Genomic DNA, 13,086 nt, shown 5'->3' with positions numbered 1-13,086 from the left:
TATCAACAGCATGATGACAACATCAATAGCATGATGACAACAACAACAGCATGATGACAACAACAACAGCATGATGACAACATCAACTGCATGATGACAACATCAACAGCATGAAGACAACATCAACAGCATGATATCAACATCAACAGCATGATATCAACATCAACAGCATGATATCAACATCAACTGCATGATGTCAACATCAAGAGCATGAAATAAACAACAACAGCATGATGACAACATCAGCAGGATGATGACAACATCAATGATAACATGATGACAACATCAACAGCATGATGACAACATCAATGACAACATGATGACAACATCAATAGCATGATGACAACAACAACAGCATGATGACAACAACAACAGCATGATGACAACAACAACAGCATGATGACAACATCAACTGCATGATGACAACATCAACAGCATGAAGACAACATCAACAGCATGATGACAACATCAACAGCATGATATCAACAACAACAGTATGATGACAACATCAACAGCATGATATCAACAAAAAACAGCATGATATCAACATCAACAGCATGATATCAACATCAACTGCATGATGTCAACATCAAGAGCATGAAATAAACAACAACAGCATGATGACAACATCAGCAGGATGATGACAACATCAATGATAACATGATGACAACATCAACAGCATGATGACAACATCAATGACAACATGATGACAACATCAACAGCATGATCACAACAACAACAGCATGATGACAACATCAACAGCATGATGACAACATCAACAGCATGATGACAACATCAACAGCATGATATCAACAACAACAGCATGATGACAACATCAACTGCATGATGTCAACATCAACAGCATGATATCAACATCAACAGCATGATATCAACATCAACAGCATGATATCAACATCAACTGCATGATGTCAACATCAAGAGCATGAAATAAACAACAACAGCATGATGACAACATCAGCAGCATGATGACAACATCAATGATAACATGATGACAACATCAACAGCATGATGACAACATCAACAGCATGATGACAACATCAACAGCATGATGACAACATCAATGACAACATGATGACAACATCAACAGCATGATCACAACAACAACAGCATGTTGACAACATCAACAGCACGATATCAACATCAACAGCATGATGACAACATCAACAGCATGATGACAACATCAATGATAACATGATGACAACATCAACAGCATGATGACAACATCAACAGCATGATGACAACATCAACAGCATGATGACAACATCAATGACAACATGATGACAACATCAACAGCATGATCACAACATCAACAGCATGATGACAACATCAACAGCATGATCACAACAACAACAGCATGATGACAACATCAACAGCATGATGACAACATCAATGATAACATGATGACAACATCAACAGCATGATGACAACATCAACAGCATGATGACAACATCAACAGCATGATGACAACATCAACTGCATGATGACAACATCAATGACAACATCAACAGCATGATGACAGCATCAACAGCATGATGACAACATCAATGATAACATGATGACAACAACAACAGCATGATGACAACTTCAATGACAACATGATGACAACATCAACAACATTATGACAACATCAACAGCATGATGACAACATCAATGATAACATGATGACAACAACAACAGCATGATGACAACATCAATGACAACATGATGACAACATCAACAACATTATGACAACAACAACAGCATGATGACAACATCAACAACATGATGACAACATCAACCGCATGATGACAACAACAACAGCATGATGACAACATCAACAGCATGATGACAACATCAACAGCATGAAGACAACATCAATGACAACATGATGACAACATCAACAGCATGATCACAACAACAACAGCATGATGACAACATCAACAGCATGATATCAACATCAACAGCATGATGACAACATCAACAGCATGATCACAACAACAACAGCATGATGACAACATCAACAGCATGATGACAACATCAATGATAACATGATGACAACATCAACAGCATGATGACAACATCAACAGCATGATGACAACATCAACTGCATGATGTCAACATTAAGAGCATGATGACAACATCAACTGCATGATGACAACATCAACAGCATGATGACAACATCAACAGCATGATATCAACATCAACTGCATGATGTCAACATCAAGAGCATGATGACAACATCAACTGCATGATGACAACATCAATGACAACATCAACAGCATGATGACAACATCAACTGCATGATGACAACATCAATGACAACATCAACAGCATGATGACAACATCAACAGCATGATGACAACATCAACAGCATGATGACAAAATCAACTGCATGATGACAACATCAATGACAACATCAACAGCATGATGACAGCATCAACAGCATGATGACAACATCAATGATAACATGATGACAACAACAACAGCATGATGACAACATCAATGACAACATGATGACAACATCAACAACATGATGACAACAACAACAGCATGATGACAACATCAATGATAACATGAAAACAACATCAACAGCATGATGACAACATCAACAACATGATGACAACATCAACAGCATGATGACAACAACAACAGCATGATGACAACATCAACAGCATGAAATAAACAACAACAGCATGATGACAACATCAACAGCATGATGACAACATCAACAGCATGATGACAACATCAACAGCATGAAGACAACATCAACAGCATGAAGACAACATCAACAGCATGATAATAACATCAATGACAACATGATGACAACATCAACAGCATGATGACAATATCAACAGCATGATGACAACATCAACAGCATGATGACAACAACAACAGCATGATGACAACATCAACAGCATGAAGACAACATCAATAACATGATGACAACATCAACAGCACGATGACAACAGCATGATGACAACATCAACAGCATGATGACAACATCAACAGCATGAAGACAACATCAATAACATGATGACAACATCAACAGCACGATGACAGCAGCATGATGACAACATCAACAGCATGATGACAACATCAACAGCATGAAATAAACAACAACAGCATGATGACAACATCAACAGCATGATGACAACATCAATGATAACATGATGACAACATCAATAGCATGATGACAACATCAATGATAACATGATGACAACATCAACACCATGATGACAACATCAACAGCACGATGACAACATCAATGACAACATGATGACAACATCAACAGCATGATGACAACATCAACAGCATGATGACAACATCAACAGCATGATGATAACATCAATGACAACATGATGACAGCATCAACAGCATGAGGACAACATCAATGATAACATGATGACAACATCAACAGCATGATGATAACATCAATGACAACATGATGACAGCATCAACAGCATGAGGACAACATCAATGATAACATGATGACAACATCAGCAGCATGATGACAACATCAACAGCATGATGACAACATCAATGACAACATGATGACAACATCAACAGCATGATGACAACATCAACAGCATGAAGACAACATCAACAGCATGATGACAACAGCATGGTGTCAACATCAACAGCATGATGACAACATCAACAGCATGATGACAACATCAACAGCATGATGACAACATCAATGATAACATGATGACAACATCAGCAGCATGATGACAACATCAACAGCATGATGACAACATCAATGACAACATGATGACAACATCAACAGCATGATGACAACATCAACAGCATGAAGACAACATCAACAGCATGATGACAACAGCATGGTGTCAACATCAACAGCATGATGACAACATCAACAGCATGATGACAACATCAACAGCATGAGGACAACATCAATGATAACATGATGACAACATCAACAGCATGATGATAACATCAATGACAACATGATGACAATATCAACAGCATGATGACAACATCAATAGCATGATGACAACATCAACAGCATGAAATAAACAACAAACAACAGCACAACATAGTGAGGTATTACTCCAAATGAACAAAAACTGAAATCTTCAACATTTATGCTTCATCCGTGTCCGTTCCGTGTTCAATTTGTCACGGAGAAGAAATGTGAACGTTCATCTGAACATTCTCCCCCTCATCTGAACGTTCTCCCCCTCATCTGAACGTTCTTCTCCTCATCTGAACGTTCTCCGCCTCCTCTGAACGTTCTTCTCCTCATCTGAACGTTCTCCGCCTCATCTGAACGTTCTCCGCCTCATCTGAACGTTCTTCTCCTCATCTGAACGTTCTTCTCCTCATCTGAACGTTCTCCGCCTCATCTGAACGTTCTTCTCCTCATCTGAACGTTCTCCGCCTCATCTGAACGTTCTCCGCCTCATCTGAACGTTCTTCTCCTCATCTGAATGTTCTCCGCCTCATCTGAATGTTCTCACCCTCATCTGAACGTTCTTCTCCTCATCCGAACGTTCTTCTCCTCATCTGAACGTTCTCCGCCTCATCTGAATATTCTCACCCTCATCTGAACGTTCTCCGCCTCATCTGAACGTTCTCCCCCTCATCTGAACGTTCTTCTCCTCATCTGAACGTTCTTCTCCTCATCTGAACGTTCTCCGCCTCATCTGAATGTTCTCACTCTCATCTGAACGTTCCTCTCCTCATCCGAACGTTCTTCTCCTCATCTGAACGTTCTCACCCTCATCTGAACGTTATTCTCCTCATCTGAACGTTCTCCGCCTCATCTGAATCTTCTCACCCTCATCTGAACGTTCTCCGCCTCATCTGAACGTTCTCCCCCTCATCTGAACGTTCTTCTCCTCATCTGAACGTTCTTCTCCTCATCTGAACGTTCTCCGCCTCATCTGAATGTTCTCACCCTCATCTGAACGTTCTTCTCCTCATCCGAACGTTCTTCTCCTCATCTGAACGTTCTCACCCTCATCTGAACGTTATTCTCCTCATCTGAACGTTCTCCGCCTCATCTGAACATTCTCACCCTCATCTGAACGTTCTTCTCCTCATCTGAATGTTCTCTCCTCATCTGAATGTTCTCCCCTCATCTGAATGTTCTTCCCCTATGGCCTTGGTTCTTCTCCACGTTGAGAGCAACAAGCTAGAGGCGTTGATTTCACATGCTTGACTTGAACAATCAAACATTTCACAGGAAAATGCAGGAAATATTGGCATTTACTCACATTCTCCAACAGGTCCTGAGGGTAGACTTGTACCTGATGAATGAACATGAGCTAGAACAAGAAATGCTCTCTGGAGAGAGGGTCTATGGGGGTTTTGCTAGTAGGGCAATTCTGTATGAAAGCTTAATGTATAACAAAAAACCCAGACTGCCAGTTGAACAAATAAATAAAAATATTACACTGGAAATAATGAGGCAACCTGTAGAATGTAAAGCACTTTGAATACTGTGCTGTGTTGAAACCGGTGCCTACAGATAGCTATGGATTTGTGCTTCCGAATGATCATATCAGTCATTGTGCGAGGTCTACTCTGTGCACATTGACAGTAAAGAGCATATTTCACGTTTCTAAATGTCTGTGGACTGTAAACATTCCACATATGAATACACACAGCATTGACACTATGGTACTATGGCCTGATGTGGTGTTTGTCTGATTGTCCGTCTGTCTGTCTGTCTGACTGGAGTGGTGTGGAGTTTTGTTGCTTTGGGTTGTGTTGTACTAGATTGGTTTGGGGTGTGTTGTACTAGGTTGGTTTGGGTTGTGTTGTACTAGGTTGGTTTGGGTTGTGTTGTACTAGGTTGGTTTGGGTTGTGTTGTACTAGGTTGGTTTGGGTTGTGTTGTACTAGATTGGTTTGGGTTGTGTTGTACTAGGTTGGTTTGGGTTGTGTTGTACTAGGTTGGTTTGGGTTGTGTTGTACTAGGTTGGTTTAGGTTGTGTTGTACTAGGTTGGTTTGGGTTGTGTTGTTTTAGGTTGTGTTGTACTAGGTTTGTTTGGGTTGTGTTGTGTTGTACTAGGTTGGTTTAGGTTGTGTTGTACTAGGTTGGTTTGGGTTGTGTTGTACTAGGTTGGTTTGTGTTGTGTTGTACTAGATTGGTTTGGGTTGTATTGCACTAGGTTGGTTTAGGTTGTGTTGTGTTGTACTAGGTTGGTTTGGGTTGTTGCTGAAACATGTCCATTGTGACTACTGATAATACATTGAAGTAATACTTTATTTGCTAGTGCTGGCCGTCTTTCTCATGCAAGCCATGTTAAAAGACATGGAGATCTCTGGAAGAGCTGGGAATGATCCCTTGGGGAATTGTTCACCACAAATGAAATCCTTGAATCATGAATACTCTGAAGGTAAACTGCTATTTAAGGCTTCCTATGGCTTCTTAATGTATGTTTTGTCCTACCTCTGTGGATAATGATTGGATGTACCATATTGCCTTTTTATTTATCTTCGACCTGAATGTTTTTCAGGTGGCAATTTAGCTTTTTGTAAATATCCTAAATGAATGTGAAGCCAGAGCATTGTGAGAAGACATTACAGATCCGCTCCAGGCTGTATTATATGGGAGGGAAATTGCATTTTCACAGCTCGATATAATGAATGACTTTGTGCAGTTAGGCAGAGAGTCAGAGACACATTTACGCCTCACACATTTTGTCCACAAATTGCATGTTCTGTTTCAATCAAGCTTGCTACATAAGAGAAAAATACAATCACTGGCCAGTATATTAGGTACACCACCCCGTTCACAAAAAAGGATTGCTCCATTCAGACAGTGATTCATGTGTCCGTGGCTTGCTATTCAAAGGCAGACAGGCATCGAGGCATTCAGATACTGTTCGGTTGAACGTTAGAATGGGCAAAACAAGTGACTTTGAGCGTGGTATGATCGTCGGTGCGAGGCGCGCCGGATCCAGTATCTCAGAAATGGCCACCATCCAGGACCTTTCACTCACAACAGGGTTTAGGGTTTACAGGGAATGGTGAGACACAAAAAATATACACCGGGTTCCACGCCTGGAACATGACAGCTAGTTCAGTTGACTTGAGTGGCCTGCTCAGTCCCCAGCCCTCAACCCTATAGAGCATCTTTGGGATGAGACAGAACGGGCTGATCCCAGCATGAACGTACTACTGTCCAATCTGCAGCAACTGTGCGATGCTATCGCATCAGCATGGACCAAAATCCCTGTGGAATGACACCTTGAAGAATGCCCTGAAGGATTCAAGCTGTTCTGGAGGCAAAAGGGGGTCTGACCAGGTACTAGATGGATGTACCTAATAAACTGGTGTGTGAGTTTATTATTAAATCAAGACACAGGTGCTAATAAGGTTTAGAAATAGTGATTGGTTGACCATAATGAGGTTTGTGTGAGCTGGAAATGATTTGCATTCTTTGAAAGAATCACCGGCACTTTAACACTTTCAAGGTCCCTTAACTCTATTTTCTAAACTCAGTTTTTGGGGTTTCAAAATTAGTTTGGGGATTTATAAACAAACTTCTTGGCATCTTAAAATCATTTTGGGGGTTTTAAAACACAACTTTGGGGATTTAGAAACACAAATTTGGAAAACCACACATACTGTACGTCCCTGCACTAAATACCGCTATTCATTCTCATTTTACTTTCTACCTTATGCACATTGAGCGTGGGAAATGTGCTCTACAAATGAAATATTATTATTGTTAATATTAATAGCACAAATGATTGATCTGCATTTACAGCAGCTGGTGTGAATGTCATTAAGCTAAATCTTTATTGGTTGTTTAACCGTGAACCATAACATTTGGGTATTACATATTCTGTTTCACAGGCGGGCTGATAAGCCTAACCTCGACCATCTTTTGAAACATATTGATTAGGCAGTGAACACAGATCATGCAGGCAGAGGGTAAATTTGAGACAATTCAGTTCCCACTAATGCACCATTACATGATTAAGAGAAAGTTGTATTCAGGAAGTGAAAGAGTTGTAAAGGTTAGGTATGGTGAATTATGCTGTATAGTCAATAAGTCAAGTTTAGGGTTCAGGCTGAGGTAAGGGGTGAGGGTTGACACTAGGGTGAGGGTTGACACTAGGGTGAGGGTTGGCACTAGGGTTAGGGTTGACACTAGGGTTAGGGTTGACACTAGGGTTAGGGTTGACACTAGGGTGAGGGTTGACACTAGGGTGAGGGTTGACACTAGGGTGAGGATGACACTAGGGTTAGGGTTGGCACTAGGGTTAGGGTTGACACTAGGGTTAGGGTTGACACTAGGGTTCAGGCTGAGGTAAGGGGTGAGGGTTGACACTAGGGTGAGGGTTGACACTAGGGTTAGGGTTGACACTAGGGTGAGGGTTGGCACTAGGGTTAGGGTTGGAACTAGGGTTAGGGTTGGCACTAGGGTTAGGGTTGACACTAGGGTTAGGGTTTTGGCACTAGGGTTAGGGTTGGCACTAGGGTTAGGGTTGGCACTAGGGTTAGGGTTGACACTAGGGTTGACACTAGGGTTAGGGTTGACACTAGGGTTAGGGTTGGCACTAGGGTTAGGGTTGACACTAGGGTTAGGGTTGGCACTAGGGTTAGGGTTGACACTAGGGTTGGGTTGGCACTAGGGTTAGGGTTGACACTAGGGTTAGGGTTGGCACTAGGGTGAGGGTTGACACTAGGGTTAGGGTTGGCACTAGGGTTAGGGTTGACACTAGGGTTAGGGTTGGCACTAGGGTTAGGGTTGACACTAGGGTTAGGGTTGGCACTAGGGTTAGGGTTGACACTATGGTTAGGGTTGGCACTAGGGTGAGGGTTGACACTAGGGTTAGGGTTGACACTAGGGTTAGGGTTGACACTAGGGTTAGGGTTGACACTAGGGTTAGGGTTGGCACTAGGGTTAGGGTTGACACTAGGGTGAGGGTTGACACTAGGGTTAGGGTTGACACTAGGGTTAGGGTTGACACTAGGGTGAGGGTTGACACTAGGGTTAGGGTTGACACTAGGGTTAGTTAGGGTTGGCACTAGGGTTAGGGTTGGCACTAGGGTTAGGGTTGACACTAGGGTTAGGGTTGGCACTAGGGTTAGGGTTGACACTAGGGTTAGGGTTGACACTAGGGTGAGGGTTGACACTAGGGTTAGGGTTGACACTAGGGTTAGGGTTGGCACTAGGGTTAGGGTTGACACTAGGGTGAGGGTTGACACTAGGGTTAGGGTTGACACTAGGGTTAGGGTTGACACTAGGGTGAGGGTTGACACTAGGGTTAGGGTTGACACTAGGGTTAGGGTTGGCACTAGGGTTAGGGTTGGCACTAGGGTTAGGGTTGACACTAGGGTTAGGGTTGGCACTAGGGTTAGGGTTGGCACTAGGGTTAGGGTTGGCACTAGGGTTAGGGTTGACACTATGGTTAGGGTTGGCACTAGGGTTAGGGTTGGCACCAGGGTTAGGGTTGAAACCAGGGTTAGGGTTGGCACTAGGGTTAGGGTTGGCACTAGGGTTAGGGTTGACACTAGGGTTAGGGTTGGCACTAGGGTTAGGGTTGACACTAGGGTTAGGGTTGGCACTAGGGTTAGGGTTGACACTAGGGTTAGGGTTGACACTAGGGTTAGGGTTGACACTAGGGTTAGGGTTGGCACTAGGGTTAGGGTTGACACTATGGTTAGGGTTGGCACTAGGGTGAGGGTTGACACTAGGGTTAGGGTTGACACTAGGGTTAGGGTTGACACTAGGGTGAGGGTTGACACTAGGGTTAGGGTTGACACTAGGGTTAGGGTTGGCACTAGGGTTAGGGTTGACACTAGGGTGAGGGTTGACACTAGGGTTAGGGTTGACACTAGGGTTAGGGTTGACACTAGGGTTAGGGTTGACACTAGGGTTAGGGTTGGCACTAGGGTTAGGGTTGACACTAGGGTTAGGGTTGGCACCAGGGTTAGGGTTGACACCAGGGTTAGGGTTGGCACTAGGGTTAGGGTTGACACTAGGGTTAGGGTTGGCACCAGGGTTAGGGTTGACACTAGGGTTAGGGTTGACACCAGGGTTAGGGTTGGCACTAGGGTTAGGGTTGGCACTAGGGTTAGGGTTGACACTAGGGTTAGGGTTGGCACTAGGGTTAGGGTTGACACTAGGGTGAGGGTTGACACTAGGGTTAGGGTTGACACTAGGGTTAGGGTTGACACTAGGGTTAGGGTTGACACTTGGGTGAGGGTTGACACTAGGGTTAGGGTTGACACTAGGGTTAGGGTTGGCACTAGGGTTAGGGTTGGCACTAGGGTTAGGGTTGACACTAGGGTTAGGGTTGGCACTAGGGTTAGGGTTGACACTAGGGTTAGGGTTGACACTAGGGTTCAGGCTGAGGTAAGGGGCGAGGGTTGACACTAGGGTTAGGGTTGACACTAGGGTGAGGGTTGGCTCTAGGGTTAGGGTTGGAACTAGGGTTAGGGTTGGCACTAGGGTTAGGGTTGACACTAGGGTTAGGGTTTGCACTAGGGTTAGGGTTGGCACTAGGGTTAGGGTTGGCACTAGGGTTAGGGTTGGCACTAGGGTTAGGGTTGGCACTAGGGTTAGGGTTGACACTAGGGTTAGGGTTGGCACTAGGGTTAGGGTTGACACTAGGGTTAGGGTTGGCACTAGGGTTAGGGTTGACACTAGGGTTAGGGTTGGCACTAGGGTTAGGGTTGACACTAGGGCTAGGGTTGGCACTAGGGTTAGGGTTGACACTAGGGTGAGGGTTGACACTAGGGTTAGGGTTGACACTAGGGTTAGGGTTGATAGGGTTAGGGTTGGCACTAGGGTTAGGGTTGGCACTAGGGTTAGGGTTGGCACTAGGGTTAGGGTTGACACTAGGGTTAGGGTTGGCACTAGGGTTAGGGTTGACACTATGGTTAGGGTTGGCACTAGGGTTAGGGTTGGCACCAGGGTTAGGGTTGACACTAGGGTTAGGGTTGGCACTAGGGTTAGGGTTGACACTAGGGTTAGGGTTGACACTAGGGTTAGGGTTGGCACTAGGGTTAGGGTTGACACTAGGGTTAGGGTTGGCACTAGGGTTAGGGTTGGCACTATGGTTAGGGTTGGCACTAGGGTTAGGGTTGACACTAGGGTTAGGGTTGGCACTAGGGTTAGGGTTGACACTAGGGTGAGGGTTGACACTAGGGTTAGGGTTGACACTAGGGTTAGGGTTGGCACTAGGGTTAGGGTTGACACTAGGGTGAGGGTTGACACTACGGTGAGGGTTGACACTAGGGTGAGGATGACACTAGGGTTAGGGTTGGCACTAGGGTTAGGGTTGACACTAGGGTGAGGGCTGAGGTAAGGGGTGAGGGTTGACACTAGGGTTAGGGTTGACACTAGGGTGAGGGTTGGCTCTAGGGTTAGGGTTGGCACTAGGGTTAGGGTTGACACTAGGGTTAGGGTTTGCACTAGGGTTAGGGTTGGCACTAGGGTTAGGGTTGGCACTAGGGTTAGGGTTGACACTAGGGTTAGGGTTGGCACTAGGGTTAGGGTTGGCACTAGGGTTAGGGTTGACACTAGGGTTAGGGTTGGCACTAGGGTTAGGGTTGACACTAGGGTTAGGGTTGGCACTAGGGTTAGGGTTGACACTAGGGTTAGGGTTGACACTAGGGTTAGGGTTGACACTAGGGTTAGGGTTGACACTAGGGTTAGGGTTGGCACTAGGGTTAGGGTTGACACTAGGGTTCAGGCTGAGGTAAGGGTGAGGGTTGACACTAGGGTGAGGGTTGACACTAGGGTTAGGGTTGACACTAGGGTTAGGGTTGACACTAGGGTGAGGGGGTTGACACTAGGGTTAGGGTTGACACTAGGGTTAGGGTTGACACTAGGGTTAGGGTTGACACTAGGGTTAGGGTTGACACTAGGGTTAGGGTTGGCACTAGGGTTAGGGTTGGCACTAGGGTTAGGGTTGACACTAGGGTTAGGGTTGGCACTAGGGTTAGGGTTGACACTATGGTTAGGGTTGGCACTAGGGTTAGGGTTGGCACCAGGGTTAGGGTTGACACTAGGGTTAGGGTTGGCACTAGGGTTAGGGTTGACACTAGGGTTAGGGTTGACACTAGGGTTAGGGTTGGCACTAGGGTTAGGGTTGACACTAGGGTTAGGGTTGACACTAGGGTTAGGGTTGGCACTAGGGTTAGGGTTGGCACTAGGGTTAGGGTTGACACTAGGGTTAGGGTTGACACTAGGGTTAGGGTTGACACTAGGGTTAGGGTTGACACTAGGGTTAGGGTTGACACTAGGGTTAGGGTTGGCACTAGGGTTAGGGTTGACACTAGGGTTAGGGTTGACACTAGGGTTAGGGTTGACACTAGGGTTAGGATTGACACTAGGGTTAGGGTTGGCACTAGGGTTAGGGTTGACACTAGGGTTGAGGGTGAGGGTTGACACTAGGGTTAGGGTTGACACTAGGGTTAGGGTTGGCACTAGGGTTAGGGTTGGATAGGGTTAGGGTTGGCACTAGGGTTAGGGTTGACACTAGGGTTAGGGTTGACACTAGGGTTAGGGTTGGCACTAGGGTTAGGGTTGGCACTAGGGTTAGGGTTGACACTAGGGTTAGGGTTGGCACTAGGGTTAGGGTTGACACTAGGGTTAGGGTTGACACTAGGGTTAGGGTTGGCACTAGGGTTAGGGTTGACACTAGGGTTAGGGTTGGCACTAGGGTTAGGGTTGACACTAGGGTTAGGGTTGACACTAGGGTTAGGGTTGACACTAGGGTTAGGGTTGGCACTAGGGTTAGGGTTGACACTAGGGTTAGGGTTGACACTAGGGTTAGGGTTGACACTAGGGTTAGGGTTGACACTAGGGTTAGGGTTGACACTAGGGTTAGGGTTGACACTAGGGTTAGGGTTGACACTAGGGTTAGGGTTGACACTAGGGTTAGGGTTGACACTAGGGTTAGGGTTGACACTAGGGTTAGGGTTGACACTAGGGTTAGGGTTGGCACTAGGGTTAGGGTTGGCACTAGGGTTAGGGTTGACACTAGGGTTAGGGTTGGCACTAGGGTTAGGGTTGACACTATGGTTAGGGTTGGCACTAGGGTTAGGGTTGACACTAGGGTTAGGGTTGACACTAGGGTTAGGGTTGACACT

This window comes from Oncorhynchus nerka, linkage group LG10 (genome assembly GCF_034236695.1).
Source record: "Oncorhynchus nerka isolate Pitt River linkage group LG10, Oner_Uvic_2.0, whole genome shotgun sequence".
Classification (NCBI taxonomy): domain Eukaryota; kingdom Metazoa; phylum Chordata; class Actinopteri; order Salmoniformes; family Salmonidae; genus Oncorhynchus; species Oncorhynchus nerka.
Note: the sequence above shows the minus strand (reverse complement) of the source record.